Raw genomic sequence first — 20,858 nt, 5'->3', positions numbered from 1 at the left:
GCTTGGGCTATTACTGCACATCCTTGAAAACTACTAAAGCCCAGTAAGAGCACTTTTCAAAAGCTGTTCCTTCATTACTGCACACTAGCACAAGGTTGATTTCACTATCTGTGTTTTACAATACAAGAAAATGGAGATGTCTACGACATTGCCTCACAGTTTTGTGGGGACTATTTCTTATTAGGCTCTTTGTAGTTATAAAAGTTGTTTCATCTGTCAATATGACAATGGTGCTCAATACTATTTAATCAACTCAATTTTGAAACAAGTGCGCTTTTTCCCCTTATGATGCCCTACTTTCTTTTAAGTTGAATTTGAATTATTGATGAAGTTGCAATAAAGCATTTCTTTGCTACGCATCATTTAGAAGTAGAGAATGATGTTTCATGGTTAATTTTTAGACCCACAGTAATAAAATAAACACACTTGCTGTCCTTTCAAAAAAGTCAATAGCATGTAAAAGCTTAAAAGAATGATTTGGTTTTTTTCCTACTGTCTTAAAAACATGTGGTGCTGAAATCATGAATATAAATACAAAAATAAAAGGAGAAAATAGTAAGCAAAAGTGCACTCTAAGAAATACCTTTCCAGGTCTTCCTAGGTATGGAAAAGATTTACACTTATGATACATTTAGGCTCTGCTTTTACTCAGGTATTTCGAGCACCCATTCAGTCATGGAGCAGAATGAGGCCCCCCAAAACTGTAGAACATATAGTTTTCAGGACAAGCACAACATTTCTTATTTAGACCACTCTAATCACTGCATAACGGATGGGCCACCATCCCACTTTCCAAACATCCAGAAAGATCTGTTTAAAATGCAAACCTGAATCCTTTCATGATTTGCCATTGCTTTTATGATAAAAACTTAAAACCTTACCATCACCTCCAACACCTCGCATGAGACGACTCCTGCCTCCTCTTCCAGCCTCATTCTTCACAAGTTTTGCCCTTCTTTCCTGTGCCCCAACCACTCTGGTCTCTTTTGTTTCCTCAGTATTCTAAGCTTTAACACTTCAGAGCTTTGCTCATGCAGTTCTCTACTCCATACTCACCCACACTTTCTTCATCTAGTTAGCCCCTGTTTTCCTCATATCCCAGCCCAAAGGCCCCTTCTTGAAAGCCTCCTGTGACTTCTAGACTAAACTGAGCTACCTTACAAACTCAAAGATTCCCTGAATTCTCCCTCCATAGTACTTGTCCCCAGCACTACAGGTATAACTTTCCTAATTAGCCTGCATTCACTCAGGCACCGGAGGAACGGGTATGCTGCATTCCCTCTGTCAAATATGCTATTGGCAACGGCACCCTCACAGCAAAAGGCCACTCTAGCACATCCGCACGCTTCCACTCTGACCACTTTGTCTGCTTGATCCCAAGTCTGTTTATGTCATTCGTATTTGTTATTTTATTTGTGCAAATGCATGAAATATTATGTAACTAATGAAATATGGTGTGGCTCAGTGGACTGAGCACCAGCCTGCAAACTGAAAGGCTACCAGTTCAATTCTCTGTCAGGGCACATGCCTGGTCCCCAGCTGGGGGCATGAGAAAGGCGACCGATAGATGCTTCTCTCACGCATCGATGTTTCTCTCCCTCTCTTTCTCCCTCCTTTCCCCTCTCTCTAAAAATAAATAAATAAATCTTTTAAAAAATGGAATATGGGGGCAAAGAAGAACGTTTTTAATGACATTAGATTGAATGCTTGGTGTCAAACAGTTCAATAAAATGGGAAAATACAGTTTTAAAACCTGGACAAATTCTGCACTTAGGTTGCTTGCCAAGTGCCTTTAAGTACTCCTGACATTTTTAGTAAATAAAAGTAAAAACAGTAGAATATATTATTATGTGTTTGACTTCCCCAAGCAGATAACAAGGATCACCAAGAGGCAGACCCATATGCAAAAGCCTTGACTGTCCATTAATTGATTGGCTAATTGAAAAACAGTGGTAAACAATGAAACACTGATAAAATACGTTATGTTTAAAATCATAAAACATTTAAAGCAGATATCATTTCTTGAAGATTCTATGTTTTCGCAATTAAAAAATAACAGTCCCGCTGCCTGTCACACGGGAGGAAAGAATATCTCTATGCTCTCTACTTGTTGGAACAATAAGCTGATCAATCCCCAAGCTTCTCATTGATTGAAAGCTCTCTACGGTCAGGGCCCAAATCTCTTTTGCATACCACCATAGCCCTATTGCTCAATTGCTCAATATTTGTCATATGTGACAAAGAACAGACTCACAATAAGAAATATTTTAAATAAGGGAATAATAGCTAAGATTTGTCAAAAACAAGTGTTTATTTTAAATTACTATGAAGATCAATATGCAGATGATTACACAGAGACTGAGTACAAGTATGGATGGGATCACCTGAAGATTTCAAGACACAGGTTTGTTCAGGTCTTTTTAGACAATATACATCTTTTACTCAGGAATGGAAAGACCATTTGTACATGTATAAAAAGAATGTTAAGTTTTCATCATTGTTAAAAGCACTGTAGCATAACAAGGTTTCTACCTTTTAACTTAGGAGCTTTATTTTAGATTGCGTGATTAGGTTTTCATAAGACCTCAACATTGAAAACCAAATTCTTATTAAGATTTCTATATAATGGTGCCAAATCCACTACCTTTTAATTTTATCTGTAATGAAAAGTAATAATGATGCTACTTGAAATGTACTTATCCCCTTCCTTCCAATATTCAAAGCAACAAACATTTTTGAGTAGGCCCTGTTAAACATAAAAATGAGAACACAACTAAAATGAATTTTTATTAAACTAAAAGATATTAATAAGCTAAGCTATCTAAAGTTCAGGCACAAGATGAATCTGGGATAATTCTTTTAAGCCAGGATGAGTTTTCCCAGAAAAATGCTTATAAATATTTAAAAATCCCAAAAGGACATGAAGGAACTTACCACATTTATGAAAGGTTTTTGTCTTTTCAAGTTCTCTATTGCCGAGACAACACAAATAAAGATATCTTTTAATTACTGCATGTAACTGATTTATAAATTTATGAGTCAGAGAAAAAGAAACATCATCAAGAGAACATTAAAACGCGTTCTGGAATAGAAGGCAGGATATGGCTCTTAAATTGAAGCCAGATACACACGGGGAAACAGTGTCGGTGTGGCCCCGGCCCTCTGGTGAACAGCGAGGACCTGCTAACCAGGAGGAAAGGCCACGGCAGGAAGGTCCTGGCCAGCACGTGTGCACACAGAAGACAGACAGCTGCACGCACGGACCCGCAGGCTCCCTCTGTGATTTGTAGAATATTTCAAAACCTCAAAACCATAATCTAAAACCTTATTTACTGTGTATACTTGGAGTTCATACTATCTCATTTAAATAGTGGCGGCAGTCAAATTCATAAAATTGTCAAAATTTGTCTCCAGTACACTCTCTTCCCATTTAGAACGTAACTTCAGTTCTAGAGACCTAGCGCTGAAGTCCTTGAGATGGACGGGGAAAATAATGATCCACTGGAACTCGAAAGAAAACGCCACAACTTCTATTTACGTTTCTTACCTGTAGATATTCTTTACTCCCTTTTAAATCTCTATTTTTTGTGTTTACTCTTAAGAAAGTCATACTGTTTTAGTAACGGTGTACGTACAGGATCCAAAAACAACGAGGAAAGCAAGACGCCCATCTGGGACCCTGAAAAACCCTACCCTGCGGTCGGGGTGCTGGGCAAGAATTCCTCCACCCCCACGTGTCTGCGTTCGGTCAGCTGTCCCGCCTCCAATCCAAACGTCCCCTTGGTCTCACTCCATTACACAAGCAGTTTCTCCAAAGCTGGAAGTTCAAGATGATCCACATGGTTTTCTTTCTTAATCTGCTGAAAGGCTGTCACAAGGGGCGCGGGGGTCCTCATATCACAACAGGAAGGAATCAGCACTACTGCTCTGCTCTCTCTTTTCTTTCATCATCTTGTCTCACGTTACAGTTTTCATATGCTTGAGGAAGCAGTTATGGATTATATTGTGTCGTTTTTAGCTAAATTAACCCTTATAAAGTTAACAGGTGGTCTTAAAATTTTTCCTTGAGAACAAAACAAAAAAATCTACATATTTTCAAGCTATTATAATGCAAATATAAGTGAACATGGGAAAATGACAGAACTGTATCTTTTAGACCTATTGCTCTTTGTCAGCCATATTTCAAAAAAATCTATGAAAATTCAAAAACTATAAGGAAAAAGTCTCAGGAAGTTTGTGTTTAGTGGATGTGGTGATGTGCTACCTAGTGTCACTCACGTCTCAGTTGCCAGAACTGCCAAACGCTCACACCTAAGACCCTTCCCAAGAGTTGCCCTCATCCAAAGTTGTACCCCAAGCCAGAGATGGCACACATCCAACACCAATGTGGGTTACAAAGGTCTGCTGCCCTTGACTCAGTTCAGGACGGCTCTGGGGAGCCATCCCATTCCAGGGCTCCCCATAGGTGAGCTGAAACCTCAGCTGCATCACAGTCAACTTTTCCTTCAGCAGGTCCTGCATCTCTCAGCCCTTCACAGTGTTGTTTCCAAGGGCCCTCCAATCAACCAGACCCACTGCAAGCAAATCTGCCTGTAAGAGTTGGTCTCCAGGAAACTGTGATATTACTTCAACTATCATTTAGCATAAACCATGCTCTAAGTCTTATTGTGCCCTGAGTATTAACTATAGTGCAACACATGTATATAAATTATCAACATATGAAATCTGTCCAGAAGGTATCCAACCATGTATTATGAAAAACAGAGATATTTATAGAAGAAAATACAAGATACAAAAACATTGCACATAGGATAATGACACCTCAGTCACCTTCAAAGTAGGCACCTTGTGACCTCACACAGTTCTCCCAATGGCCATCAGCTGCCCCATCATACTTTCCTGAATCTCATTGACAGTCTGAACTCTCTTCCCATTCAAAGGTGATTTTAGTTTGGGGAAAAGGCAGAAGTTGCAGGGTGCCAAATCTGGGCTGTAGTGGGGCTAAATCACCTGGGTGATTTGATGTTTTGCAAAACTCTCTGCAGGAGACGTGATGCATGAGTGGGCACATTGTTGTGATGAAGCTTCCAATCACCAGTTGCCCAGAGCTGCAGCCTTCTGAATCACCCAGATTGTTTCTGTGGAGGAATGTTCAAGCTTAACACAAAATTTGATGCAGATTGATTGCGCTATGGCTCAGTCATTTTGAATGCAAAGGCCACACAGTACATATGCTCACTCAATGGCATCAACTGCACCCACTGAGTAGTACAGTGAAGTCGTCATTGTTCATGCATGCACATTCCAGTCCACTGTCCTTGGCTGCCTTGTTACATCAATGTCATGCAAACCATTCTCATTATATTAACAATGGCTGGACTTTTTCCAGACAGACCTCATAAGTGTCTATGCATGTATATACACACACATGTTCTGGAGGATTGTGGAATCTAAAAATTTCACTGACAAGGACCCCTAAAGTATTAATATGTCACCCAGTGTGCAAAGATAGCATTTTAGCTGCATATTTATGAAGTCAGTTTTCTTTCTTTTTTTTTTTTTTTTGACTAACATGTCATTACTTCTTTCACAAGCAAAGCAGACCATGTTACTTACCACTATAAAGTTCCCCACGGCCTAGAAGACAGAATCTGGAGTATGAGTCTATGATAAAGAGATCACCTTGATCTGACCCCTACCAAACATTACAGGCATCTCTACTGCTCCCTATCATGTGCTTTATGTTCTGCAGACACCAAACTCTCCATAATTTTGAGAACATTGATGCTATTTTTCACCTCCATGCTTCTTAACTCATGTTGTCCTGTCTGCTTTCTCAGAGCACCACCCCTCCCCTACTTAGCTTAACTCAGAGCCTTACCAAGGACAGGGTGGTGGGAGCAGTGTGCCCACCTGAGGCAACAAGGGGCTGCAATGTAGCAGAAACTTTAACAAGCATAAGGTAACTGACTAGAAGTCGATGGGCTTCTGATTATCATCTGGCTCCAACAATTCTAAATTATGCCGTTATACAATAGTCCTTCCCATTAGGACTGACTCACCGCCCTGGCCCTCCCTGAATATGCCATTCACCCATTTTAAGCCTTGACTCAGAAATTCCAGTAAACATTGAGCATATCTAGTAAAACTTGTGGGTTTGAAAAAAGGCTATTATTAACTCCAGGAAAACCAAATAAGTTGTATACAGAGTAAAATAATCAATATATAATAATCTCAGCAATAAATAACATTCACATAGTCAATGAACTTATTTAACTCCCCCCCAAAAAAGAATGAAATTATATTAGGACAATAGAAAAAGGAATATGCATGGTATTAGGAAGTAGGGGTAGGGAAAAGTATTATAACAAAGCCAAGCAGTAGGAAGTCAATCAAAAACTAACATTTTTTAAAAAAATAAAAAACATGCACTGGCTGGGTGGTGCCATTGGTTGGAGTATTTCCCTGTACACCAAAAGACTGCTGGGTTGATCCCTATTCAGGGCACATACCTAGGTTGCAGGTTCAATCCCCAGTCAGGGTAAATACCAGAGGCAACCAACTGATGTTTCTCTTTCCCTTTCTCCCTCTCTCTCTCCCCTCTCCCCCTTTCTGTTGAAAACCAATAAACATATCCTTGGGTAAGGATTAAAAATAAAAACAAAAAACATAAGGCGTAAATATTTTATTTAGAAATACAGAGTTGAAAGTAGTAGGAATGGGATAGGCATGATCAGAAGATTGAGTGATACTTTATTATAGAGCTTTGAGTTTTATACGATATGCACACACTTTATTTTAATATGCATTTAATAGGTTAATAAAACACTCAGCTCATACAATTCATTTAGAAAACCTTCCCCAACCTCTCTTCTGTGATCTCAAAATACTCTATCACTATACCTATCACACTGATATATTATAATTACCAGTTTGTGTTACTAGCTCCTCTATCAAATCCCGGCTCCTACAGACAACAACTATGACTTGTTTATATTCGTATCCTCTGGCAGAAAGGATACTTAAATTCAAATCTGAATTCAATAAATACTTACTGAGCTTCAAGTAGACAAAAGTAGTAATAAGATACAGGTTCCTGGATTATAACCACAAAATATCATCACATCGGAGAGTTTGTTACATGCGAAGATTTTAAAAAATACTTTGTAATCATTCCCTCTTGATTCCTCACAACTGCTTTATGAGGTAAACATAATCAACCCCATTTTGCAGAGAGGGAATCACAGACTGAGATGGTTACATAAATTGTCCAGCGAGAAAGAGGTAAATAGTAGCCCCAAAGAGCAGTATAACATTGAACTACAACATCCACATTCCTAGGCACAAACTCACATCTCTCAAAAGATAAGGTATGTCCACCACATGCTTATAATATAGACTTAAAGCTGCAAAAGCAGCTATAGATGTACATATAAAATCAGAAGAAGTCTTTGGTCAGTATATTTTGTGAGGATACTGTCAAAAACTAAAATTTAATTTGGAAATTAAAGGATGGGTAGTGTTTCGGGGAATCTATATGAAGGGATAGTATATAAAGACAGACATAAAAATGTGAAGGCTACTATATACACGTAAACAGGAGGCACGACATTTTCTGTGTCATAACTGTCTGCCAGAATGTGCAAGGGCTTGAACAGGTACAGAGCCAGCAGCAGCGTCCCTGGGAGAGGTGAGGATTTAGGCATCTCTTTTCTGAACCAACAGAACGTGGAAACAATGGGTAATTACCAGGGGGGTATTCCATTAGGTTGGTGGAGTTAGAATATGGGTCGAGGAGTATTGTTACAAATCACCTGAAAGTGGATGATTTCCCCTCCGTGCTTGCTTCTGAAATCCTCTCGCGTGCATCTCCAACACTACTGCCACAGTCCAAAGTCCAAACCGCCATCTGTCTCTGGCCTGATCACTGCAATGTCTTCCTTATTACCTTGCCCAAATTCATTCCTGCCTCTCTTAAATTTGATCTACATGCTATAGCCACGAATTATTCAAGGGGTTTCTTTTCACCCTGGTTAGGATGACTCAACTCTCTAGCATGGCTTAATGCTGTGATCCCCCCCTACCTCTACAGCCTAATCTAGGTCCATTTCCAGTCACTCTGCTCCAGCCCTGCTGGCCTCCTAATTTCAAAAACGTACCCTCCTCCCTCTCTCTGTGGAATCTTTGCACACGCTACTCCCTATGTCTCAAAAGTTTTTTTTTTCTCTTGTCTTTTTTTACCCCAGTAACCACCCTTCAAATGTGACTTTCTCAAGGAAGCCTCCTCTGACTGCCCTCCCAAATATATCATAGGCTTTTCCTATATGTTGTATGTACTTCTGTGAAAGTTCGTGATTCTGCAATCATGCATGCAGGTGATTGATTAATTACAGTTCATCTTCCCTAATAAACTTTAAATCCTGTGCACAAGGCCTGTTCCACACATCACTGACTCTTCAGTGGGCAACATGGTGCCAGGCTCATAGTAGGTGCTCCCTGAATATCTGTCAATTATTGAATGAACGAAGAGATGAAACAGAAAGAGAAAGCCAAAATACAGTGTCAGGTAGATTGGGAACCAAGATAAGCCAGTGGATGAGGAGGTCTGAAGTAGAGGGGAAAAGCCAGTCTAGCAGAACTCCCTGAGTCATACAGGGCTCCGGTGTGAGCAGGGGTTTTATGTGCAACATCCATGGTCTCTGGCATGAACATTCTGAGAACAGTTGACAAGGTTGGTGCGTTGCAGTCATTTTGGGAGTCATCTGGGAAACTGTGTTCAGCTTGAATCCAGATCAGAAGCAAACTGTTCTCAAAGGGAAAGTTTCAAATATGAGCCTAAAAAGATAGATTTGGAGATAGATTGTAAGGCCCTTAAAAACAGGCTTAAGGGTCTCAGTCCCCTCCATGTGCAGTACTCAGGCACTTGGGATTTTTGAGAAAGGGCCAACATGATCTGAATAGCATGTCAGGAAGATTGACCTCACAGTGGTAAATGCAGCAGACTATAAAGAGAGATCCTAGAGTGGGGAACTTTTCAATAGCTCAGAAATAAGCTGAAAAGAGACTGTTCCAGAGGGATAGAAGTGCATATATAAAGAGAAGGGAAATACAGTATCATTGTGAGGGCTGACTCAATAGGACTCAAACATACTTCCTACATTACAATGGGTAAGAGCCCAGTCTTCAAAATCATACCAGACTGGGTTCAAGTCTCAGTTCTACCACTTACCAAGTATGAGTGTGCTACTTTGGACAAGTTCAGTTTCCATAGCTGTATAACGGGGCAACATTTGTATCTACATCAGAGAGTTGCTAGAAAGAAACATTAAAAATATACTGCTTAGCACAGTCCCTGGCAAGAGTAAACTATCAGTTAACATCAACTATTCTTTCAAGCTAGACAGGAGAAGGGCACAGTGATGGCATGCCAGGAAACATTTTTGGCCACCTATTGTAAAGGGTTAACTCCTGCTCTGGCTTCTGATCTGGATTCATGCCAAACACAATCACCTCTAACTCTTTCAGAGACCTTATTCTTCAGGCTACTCAAACCATTTCTAAACTTATGCTTTTGAAATTTATTACCATTCACCCCCTTCCCTGTAATGCCACCCCCATCCAGAAGCCCTCCCACATACTAAACTTGGAGACAAACCTTCCGTGGCTAAATACACCACTCCTCTCTTCCCCAGAAATGTCAGAAGGATTACGTTGAAAGCAAATGCAATGTTAAACTCGGTGTTTAAGAGTTAACAGAGAGTGATTTTTTTTTCTCCAAGGATAGGTAATAGCATCAGATTCTGAAATTAAGCACAGCAGGAAGAAAGAAGCAGCATAGATTTCACAGAGTATCACGGGCCTCTGCAATAAAGCACTTAAAAATGCCTTGTATTGCTAATTCTTTACACAATCTCCTTTTATTTCCAAAGCGGTATGCGGGGCTTGAGCCATGAGACTCACATTGATGTTAACATTACACTGCTTGAATTAGAGCCATTTTTCTACTGAAACTCCTGTTAGGTTTAGAATTACTTTTTTCCTTTTTCCCCCCATACATTTTCCAACCTGACTTTCCAGATCAAATGAATGGTTGCCTCTTCTAACAATGCTGAATCCACCTTTGTAGACATTACCTTAGCAAAACATCCTTCCCCCGCACAATTCCAATAACCAGGCCTCGAGCTTATATGGGAAGCTTGCCTACTTAAAGACCACTGGATCACACATCACTCTGGGAATTCAAAGTAAAGGAGTGCAACTCTCTAGGTCCGCTTTCAATTTCCCCCCTACCCCCCACCCACAGGCCCAAGTCAATACTGTTTATTCACTGATTGAGCTATCCAGCAAATGCTTATTAAATAGCTAATATTGGCAAGGCACTATGCTAAGCACCATGGTGGATTTTTGAACAGTAAAACGAAAGTGTCATTAGCAGCAAAGCACTGCTTGGTGACAGGCAAGCAATCAGATGGAAACATCACTAAACTCTAAATAAACCAAGAAAGTACAGTTTTATGAAGTTTTGTAATTGTCATGATCACTAATCAGTTAGCATTGGTAAAGATTTTTTCTCTTTTCACAAGACATTTTTGGACCTTGAGAAGCCTGTTTTTTCCAGTCCATGTGAATTCCCTGTCAAATATTTATCCAGCCCTGTGATCATATGGGGAACAAAACTGACTCTGTCCCTGCCTTCACGCAGTGATGGCTGCTCCCAAGATAACACAAACAGCGGCCTGATGACTTGATCCCACACAAACCCTAGATCTGTGTTTGCATTGTTTATGTGTATATATGAAGCTACTTTCCTGTGAGCACCCGATCAGTCTAGTTAAAACCTTGTTCTTGTCTTCTCACTGGGATTCCTTCTCAGTATATTCTACCTTGATTTCTTTATCCACAATAATCATAAGCAAACTATTCTAATTATTTTCCACATATTACACTTCCTCTGTTTTTACTTATTCATTAAACAAAGGTCTTTAAGCACCTACTATGTGCCAGATACTGTTCTATTTAGGAGACATTGCTGAATAAATAAGTCAGCTTCTGGTCTTCAGTGTATGTGGCTGCCTTGTCCTGTTAGACAGTCCTGTCCAAGCCTAGAAGGCACATAACTGCCACCTTTCCCTGGACACCAACCCACAACTAAAGTTGTGCTTTACCTTGGCACTGCTGCTCTTCTTTGAGGACTTTACTTTCATTCCATATGCCCCATATACAACTTACTACCGAAGTAAACCCATACAATTTTTTATTACTGGTTCCCAAACTGCTATGTGCAAAAGAATCACCAGTCATGCTTGTTAAAAATGCAGGCTATGGGGTTTCAACCACAAAGATTCAGGCTCCTTATGGCTGAGTGGGGGCCAGAGAGGTAGATTTTTTAAAAAATATCCCAGGTGGTTTTTAACTAGGTGATTGGTTAATCACCTTTGAGAAACCCTGTTCTTTAACTTCCTGTGATGTCACTTGGTATGTATCCAGAATCTGCACTTCAAGTGAAAAAGGACTTCTTTAAGTAAAGTTTAAGCAACATGCCACTGTGTGTTCTATAAGTACTTTTTGGTTAATAAATGGAGAGAGGGTACTTGATAGTAACAACAACATATAGAAATTACTTTGCAGCTCAGGCATCATTTTCCGTGGCAGATGTCTTCTCGCTCACCTGTTCCTATCTCCTGTGATAGAAAGGCAGGTACGGTCAGTGCTCCCATTATATGGGTAGGAATCCACACCAGTATCTTAGCCACAGCACGATGAAAAATTACAAATGGTGGAGTCAAAAAGGACAGAAATCCAGGCATCGATTCTCCTGTTCATTAGCTGAGGAAAATGAGCAAGCACCTGACCCATCTGTGAAAAGGGGAAAATACCTACCTTGTTGGTGGGCTCTGAAGATTAAACTAGATCATAGTCAAATGCTCAGCTGCAGTTAGTTTGACCACTTTCCCATCGTGCAGGGCTGCTCTGAACCAAAATGAAGCTTGATTTGCAAGATACATTGACTCAGTGATCATTTATTCTGTTGCTGCCCGGTTCCAGGCGTCATGATTGCACTGTGATACAACACAGTGTCCTCAGAGATCTTACCTTCTACATGTTTTGTCATGCTGTGGTTACCCCTTTCAAACATGCAGCAATGCACTTAGCACACCTTTCATTTCTCACTTCATCCAGTGAGATTAGCACAATGCAGAGTGGTCAGTGGTGCCAGGAAAATAAAGACCTCGCGGTGAGAGAAAGGTTTAATAAGGCACAATAAGCAGTGACAGGGAAAGAGAGAAGGGAGAGAAGGGCATTTTGGGGGGCTGAGAAAGTCCCTAGAAATAAATACTGGGACCATTAAGTTTCTTAATATACTGACAGATTTGTTGTTTGTTTAGCGTGCATTAAAATGATCACTTTATTTCCTGATTTAATGTAGAAAGGACACTACTATCCTACTAGCAGTGAAGGTACGATGGAGATGAGGCTGGGAGAGGGGCTAAGAAAAGTCAGGACAGAATTATAAGAAGCAGTATGCACTTGCTCAAAGGCAGTGCCCAGTGCAAGAGTAAATGAGAGTGATTGTGCCAGACACAGACGAGAGACTGCCGATTCTGCATAGTAACACCAGGCATCGCAGAGACGTACGTGCAGCCCTCAGTCAGCTGCTGGTACTACACATCAAACTTCAGCTTTCAGTGGCCACAAATTACACCAGGAAATCTTAGCAGACATCAGATTTGAGGGCAGGCCCTACCCAGAATGAGAATGGATCAGCAACTACTGTCCAGAGGATACAAAGCCTGGGTCAGCAAAGAATGAAATCAGAAGTTTAGGGAGAAACGGCATCTAGGAAACATGCCATCATATGTTCTAGTATTTTTCTTTTTTTCACAAATATGAAGTTCATCAGCCTTTTTAACCAGAGACATTGAAGTAACCAGCACTCACTCACTGTTTGGGAAAAACTGTGCCAGAAGCCTCAGAGTCAGCTGTCTTTATCCTGGGCACAGATTCCCCAGAGGGGTCACTTGTCTGAGGAATGTGTCAAAAATTAGCTCTCTTTTCCTGCCTCCCATCCTCCTTGGATTTTGAAGTTGTCCCAGAGCCAGTTTCCCACACAGTACAACACACAGAACCAACTAAAAAACGGAGGCAAAATACCAGTGGTCTCATGAATCCCACTTGAAACTGACATGCTAAGGCTATGTCTTATATCCAAAATAAAATGCTCCCTCACCGACACACAAGAATTGCTCTCCATTACATTACTGAGAATCAGTCCGACTGAGTCTAAAAGGCATAGTCTTCTTCCTCCACGGCAACCCCCATGCCAGCCCCCCAAAAATAGCAACAACTCAATTCTCAGTCCAATAACGTCTTTTCTCAGATGTTGTTCTCCCAGTGGGTAGAAGAATGAACTGCCGCTATGCCACCAGCTCCTCTACGGTTTCTTTTAATTTAAAGTTACAACAGGAGGGAAGAAAAGAGACTTTCTATTAAGGGACAACTCCCTGAAGGGTCTCTTAGCTGACAAGCGGAGGACTGCTCATGGCAGTGATCAAATCCAACGCCACAAAGTGCTGGTGGCTCTGTGACTCATCACAGCAGGTGCTCGCGCTGAGGGCCACTTGAGTTCAGTGCTTTGTGCTGCGGCAAGTTGGTGTAGGAACAGTAACACAGGAAAGCAAAGACTGGCAAGGTGTTTGAGGCTCGAGATGAAATGCAGACTTACAGTGCAAGTTCCTTCTCCACTGAATAGGAAGCCTGGAGGGGTAAGGAAATTAAGGGAACATTCTGTCTACCTATTGCTTTAAGGCAATTTACCTGAAGATGGTCAAGGTCAGTTGGTCTATATGTTGTACTGTTTATAACATGGTAAAACTAAGGATTAAAGCATGAGAAATGAACTGTACTGTTTTTAAAAGGCAAACATTGGGGATGTTTGCTTACATAAACAATGCCTTCTAATTACATGAAATAGAAATTGCTTAAATATATTTATGATCCCCGATACAATTCAGCTATACCTCTCAGTTGCATTTTATGAGTATGTTAAAAAGAATGCAATACATAGCACTGAGCATTTCTTCTATGCCATGCATGGTACTATAGATTTGCATATAATCCCATATAACCTCACTTAATCTAGGACTCTGTGAGGTGATACTATCATTATGCTCATTTTACAGTGAAGGCAAGTAAAGCATCAGAAAGCTCAAAAAAATGCCATGTCTTTTTTAGTGGTAGGTCCACCTGACCAGAGCGGCTGCTATTAACCCCTGAGCAATACTGCCAGACCATAAGCATATCACTCAGATCTCCTGTTGCAAGAATATAATGGACTCAGTGTCCACACCAGCTGCCGCTATGTCTCTAGCATCATGTGTGCACCGAGGCCATGCTTTAGGGGACCACTCCTGGCCAATGATTGAGCCCAGTAGGGGTGCAAATGCAGGCCATTCCTCGGGGACACAGGACTTCCTTCCAATGGCTGTCTCTCCTCTGCCTAGCCTAACCTCAGCTTCTTCCTTCTCAGTCCTCTGTCCTTCCTTCTGTCTCTCCTGACATAATGCCAAACCTGGATCACCGGCAAAAGGCTGTCCCAGCCTTCTCCTGCTCCCTCCCCCGATAAATTTCTTACATGTTTAACTCCATCTTGGCATCTGCTTCTTGAAAGACTAAAATTAATGCAATAACCAAGTCATTTCTTTGCTTTTTAAAAAGCCTTTCCTTTATCTTTGGTCAGTTGTACATATAGAGAAATTTTCTCTAGCGTTGGGAAGAGAAAATAACCACTAATTTCTCCATGTTAGTGCTGTACGTCACCTCTTCAAACAGGCAATGGTATATTTATTGTCCTTTCCCCTTGCAACCAATTTAAACAATCAAACAAACCTATGAGATTCTCCTTGAAGGAACTGTTGACTCCCTAGAGCAAACTACTACAAAGTCAGATTTATTTCTTTTCCAAGTAGAATTTCTCTCTACCCACATGTATTATAACTTAATATAACCTAGTGGTAGATAATTAGCAATGGATAAAATTACCCCAAAAATTCACTAGTTTTATCTATAATGGGAAATCAAAAAGGATAACAAGAGATCTACAATTAGGTCCTAAAGTTTTTGTTTGCCTTTACCTATTAGGAGAATAAAATGGTAATTACTAAAGGCAGATTTATATGAATTAAAGATAGAAGTCACACTTGCACCAGATACAGCATCTTAATATAACCACATTGTCAGAGATCATGTATAGATGTTAACTGAATCTCTATTTTAAAGTGTTGATCTCAGCCTCAAGGAAGTGATATATTTTTCTCCTTGGACTCAAATGAGTTCAAAGTAAGTACAAAATGAAACTTAAAACATTATTAATGGTCAAAAAACTTGACTGGAGGGAAAGGAGAGTGCAGCTGTTACTTACTGAGCATCTAGTTCATGCCAGACCCTATTTCTGGAATTTGACATGTATCTAGTGTAACTCATGTATATCCTTCTAAGAGAAGCATGATCATCCCCAGCTTTAGAGGTAAAGAAAAGGGGCAGAGCACTGAATATTCAGAACTCCAAGTCATGGAAGAATTACAAACAGACCTAAACTGAAATGCTCCGAAACTAGTGGGATCACCTCTTCCACATCCTGGTTCTTTCCTGAACTCCCTACCTCCAAGACTTAATTGGTGCATTAGTGACAATTCAGTACCTGAGCTTCCAGGGAATGTCAACTGGAGGTCAAACCAGAGCCCTATCACACTGTTGGACATGAGATCCCACATAATCATGAAGATTAACTGAATGATGAGTAACTGGGCAGCAAAGAGGTGATTTGTTTTTTTAACTTATAATAAACTTTAATAAAGAATGAATGAACCTATAACTGTAGAAACCAATACCACCACCACAACCACTCCAAAAAACACATTTTTTTCTGGGCAGTATTTTACATTTTAAGGCTCAATTTTTAAAGGGTGGTTATTCAATGTACTCTTTAAACACATTCACTTCTCCTCTAGCTTTATCAACATGTTGCCCGTACTGAATGCCATCCTCACCTGTAAGCGGGGTAATTACTTGCCTATCAGGTATGATTTGAGTGGTACTAAAAAAAAAATCCCTATGTCTATAAATATTTCCTCTTGGCAGCTTCACTTGATACTTGTAATCCCCACGGGTTTTTCCTAAGTAATTAGATGGTCATAATAAACTGCAAACTAATAATAATAATAATAATAATAATAATACCTGGAGAATTAAACCATAATAAACTATTGACATCTTTGAATTAATTAATTTCTGAGCCAGAGGTTAAACTGGGCAAATGGGGCAGAAATTTAGAAGGGTCCATTCAAGTAAACTGGGCAGTTAGCAAGGGCCCATCCTAAAATTCAGGCCAGTGGTCAGAAAGGCATGTATTTAAAAGCACCCGTGTAGGCAGCAAACTGGGGAGAGGTTTGTAGGAAACAACCCTAAAAGCATATTCCCCTTAATTTTGGAGACAAGGAGATTGAATATAGGAAAGGTTATCAAATACACCACCAAATGCCCCCATATGGCCCAATGGAAAATGACTGAAAGAGACTGAGTGTCTGCCCTACTCTTGAACCTCAAGTGCTCCTCTCCTTTCCTTTTAAATTCAAAAATCCATTATTTTTAAGCAAAATATTAGACCCTTGCTTCATATTCTTAAAAATTTCATTTTACTCTTCTATGAAGAACAACTTTTTATGCAAATAAACTCTCAGTGTAATGAAGATCATTATATATAACTATCCTACCTCTACAACCCTTCTCCTAAATGTTAGGTGTGAGTAATTATTTATGCTACATCACATACAGAAAATAAACAGCAAAGACCCCACTCACATTTGAGAATCATTTACCATTCCCACTCCCCACACCCCCCAAGGGGAATTGTAATAACAAGACTAGACTGATCATAATTGGATTAAGAACTATAATTCTTTAATTCATTCATCAAATTGAGGCATTTGGAACCACTTATTTACAGAGCTGTTTAGACAGTTTTGTGTAGTGTTTTTAAAGATAAACCAAAATGTCTTTCTGAAAGAAGTTTCAGATCCCACATCATTAACATATGAAAACCAAATGTGGACAATTTACAAATGGGTGTTTTAAAACAATGTTTGCAACAAAATTGGACCTTTATCTTATTAACTATCTACAAATCTAAGTTCAGGATATAGTTTACATAAAACAGCCAAACACTTTTTCCACCTTTAAAATAAATCCACATTTCGCAGGCTAAAACACTGCGGCCAGTGCGTGAGGGAGTGCACTGAGTTCAGGCCCAGACGAATAAGTTTTCCAGGTCACTCTCAAAACTCAAATTGTAGCGTTCTCTACCTTGGGGTGATTCACCTAGGTGATGCCGTGCAGTCATATTCAACAATCTTCCCCTTGAAAATCTAAAGTGTTCAACATTGGAACTCTATATTATTTGAAATCTGGTGTATTTTAGATTACTAAAAGTGAGTTTTATCCTGCCCTGTATATTTCTTTTTTATATAATGTGAACATGCCTTCAAAATGATTGCCTACCACTCAGTAAAAGCATAGAGCTTTTTCAAGAAGACAGTCCATTCTTTTAATCATTGTATCATACTTTTTCATGGGCTTTATAGGACAAAAATTGTTCAAACTTTCAAATTCATTCTTTTAACTGGAGAATGAAAATTTAATCCCTCCTATAGCTCATGCTGCACCCCTAACAAGGGCAAATAAGGAAGCCATCACACCTAAATATAAAATTTACTTTTTCATTCTTTACTATTTACTTCCATGTACTCCATAGATAACATCTTTATGAGCACATATTCATTTTTCCCTTCACAAAACCATGTGTCAGTCTAAACAGGATGTGCATTTACATGTGCAGCACTAAGTTAACTTGAAATAACCACTGGATCTCAAATGCCCGGTTATTTACCAAATACCTTTGAGAGTGTTGAATCCTGTGTATAACATGCCATTCAACCAGAACTGTCTAAGCTCAACAACAAAACTGGTACAGGGTTTCTGTATAGAGTTGAAGCTCTTTTTTTCATGTATTAAGTGTTTACTCTTTCAAGTCTATGTCAGATTGGTTCATTCTTGCCCATTCGAAACAGCTACAAAAAGATTTTTAAAAACCCACAAGCAAATAAAAAACTCTGTAAACTCTCCATGTATAAGGTTGTTAGAAGACCACTGGAAAGAAAAGGAAAGAAAAGAAAGAATTTCAAGCAAGTATGCTAGTATATAATTAACACAAATAACTAAATAATTATGCACATCCCTTCCCACCCCCACAAGTAAATGTTTTTAAACAACTCATCTGATGAAAGATCTACCTTTTAGGCAAACAAAAGCAATCCCTACCAGTGTAAAGGTTTCAGGCTGTATTGCATCAGTTTTGAGCGATGCTTATGATTTTTATCTTGTATAGTTCTGAGGAGTAAACAGTTGATGACATAATTAGCAGCAGAACTTTGCACAATGCCTGACAGAACTTTCAGTGTAAGTGCTTATGATTTTAAATCATCGTGGCTGAATTTATCTAGGCTTCAGCCTCCGAGCTATATTTAAATCAGGAAGAAGCACCCTCAGAAACTTCGTCCCCTGTATCCACATCTGAAACAAGATCCCTTCCCTATCACAGTGAACAGCAGTTCACAATACAGCTGAGTTCCTTCAAAATTAGCTCAAAATCCAGCAGTTCTGTAAAGACCCTAAGAAACTGCTGTCCTTTTAGATTCTATAAAAGTCAGACTTAAAAAACATTTCCGTATACTTTAAAACCATCTGGTCCTTAACCTAATAACTCTTGGCAATCGAGCCTGACTCCTGTAATCCTGATCAAAAACTGTGCTCTGGTTTTTCTGATTGAAATGTCCATTGCCTGTGAATCTCCTACGCAACTACAACATTGGCCTGTTCTGTTTGTGTGGGATTTTTTTTAAAGGATACTAGGGGACTTTATTTATGAGCATCAAGGAAACAAATCACTCTGTCTAGTCCCTTTGCAGATTCCCACACTTATTACCCAAAATCCCACAGATCTCCCTTGGTCTTGCCCTTGACGAAAGGACTGTGCTGAGCCTGAAGGCAGCCTCTGGGGAACTCGGCTCATGCCTTTCTGGCAAACTACTTTGGATATCTGGATATTGTGAGGATCCAACTGGGATAGCACAGATTCCTAAACTTTTCTAAAGTACAGTTGACTGCCACCCAGAGCGCCTGCGTTGGCTGACACTGAGAATCTCACCCTACATATTCACAGAATTCCTCATTTTGACCTGCTTAGTTGAGATGCAAAGGCAGTGAAATGAATTCACATTCACCACACTCTGAATTTTCGCCCAGAGGCCAACGTCTTCAGACATTCACCAGGGTCAAACTATTTATTAATATCTTCGCTTTGCAAAGTGTAAGGAAAATTACTATTAAAATATGTAAATAATGCTTCGTGTGCATCCGATGCCAGCAGATCAATACGCAAGAAGCTGCTATCAAATGGAAACATTTCCAAATCCAATTAGATTTCAACTTGTACAACCTCTTTTCCTTGCTTATTACTGTAGCCCCAAAGTGCAAGCGAGATTTCCCAAACCCGCGCTTAAAGTGACAACACGTGAGAGGTCTTCACTTCGTTTGCGGAGCGGGGTGGGGGCGGGGGGTAAGTAGTTGCAATTAATAAAGCTTCCGGTCTCTGAAATCCCTAGAATCCTGAAGGATGAGACTTGTTTCCGAAATTCCGGGCGGGAGGGAGGGGAGTAGTAGGAAGAGGGATTGCAGAAAGCGAAACAAAAAGCCAAAAAGGGGGAACATTGAGGTCGTAGGGTGGGCTGGGGGTCGGGTGTATATTCTAGGAAGGGGAAGGAGCTCTGTCCAACTTTTAGGGTCTGTCGTTTGGCGTTCACAGCGGTGCACAGACTAGCCTAGGATTTTCCCTGCGCTCCTGCCCTCAGCTCTCATCACCACCTCCACCGTCACCGCTTAGAAAACAATACCGGCGACAGCACGCAGGCTCCCCACCAAAAATACGAAGTTTCCCATTTCCTGGTCTGGGTGCGAGCACACCCCCCAGGGTTTCCCCCACCCCCGAACAGGCGCCCCCCGAGGATGACAGGGCCACTTCCAGTCTCGAGCCGCCTCCCGCCTCTCCCTCACCCCCATTCCAGTCCCTCTCCCTCTGTACTTGAGGAAACTCCGGTGGCGGCCCCCTCCCTCCCCAGCCGGCTCTCCAGCTGGAGCCGGGAACGAGTGCTGAGTGGCGGGCACGGCGAGCGGCAGAGGGGCGCTCTGCGCCTTGGAGGTCTGCCCACAACAACATCGGGACGAACAACAAAGTTAAAACGCTGCGATTCACGCACCTTACCGGGTCTCCTTAATGTCTCCTCTGGCGTGGGATGCAAAGTGGCACAGTGGCGGGCTGGGGGCCCCCGGGAGGAGACTGGAGATGGGTTTGGTGGCTCGCCTTTCTCACTCTGTGTGTGTGTGTCTGTGTGTGTGAGTGTGTATGAGTGTGTGTGCGCGCGCGCGTCCCTCTCCCCGGTCTCTCGCTCGCTCGCGATCCCCGTGTAGCTCTCAAGGACGAGGTGAAATCCCTTTGCTGGTCATGAGGCGGCTTCAGAGACAAACAACACAATGCGAGTGCAAATAACAAAAGGCAAAAAGACAGTAGGAACAATGGGAGAGGCGAGGGCAGCGCACCAGCCGGCGGTCACCACGGCCGGGCGCCCGCCCCGGGAGGTGCGGCGGGGGCGGGGGCGGGGGCGGCGCCGGGGGCTCCGGCTCCCTCCAGGTCGCCCCCGAGCTCCCGCAAACCCACCCTGACCTCCTTCCTGCAGCTCGCCTCCCCGCCG

General features: G+C 41.1%; 1 protein-coding gene across 2 annotated transcripts in view; it reads right to left on the bottom strand.

Annotated features, from left to right (window-relative positions):
• The window catches only part of SOX5 (SRY-box transcription factor 5), a 930,694-nt gene extending 910,040 nt beyond the window's left edge, over positions 1–20,654 (bottom strand). For both annotated transcript variants that reach the window (XM_045829753.1, XM_045829752.1), the window contains exon 1: positions 20,367–20,654. The gene's annotated coding sequence lies outside the window, so the exon portion shown is untranslated. The remainder of the gene's footprint in view (positions 1–20,366) is intronic.
• Between the last annotated feature and the right edge of the window lie 204 nt (positions 20,655–20,858).

This window comes from Phyllostomus hastatus, unplaced genomic scaffold, assembly GCF_019186645.2.
Source record: "Phyllostomus hastatus isolate PE091 unplaced genomic scaffold, TTU_PhHast_1.1 phas_scaffold_93, whole genome shotgun sequence".
Classification (NCBI taxonomy): domain Eukaryota; kingdom Metazoa; phylum Chordata; class Mammalia; order Chiroptera; family Phyllostomidae; genus Phyllostomus; species Phyllostomus hastatus.
The sequence above is the reverse complement of the archived record's forward strand: the minus strand, read 5'-3'. Positions and strand labels throughout refer to the sequence as shown.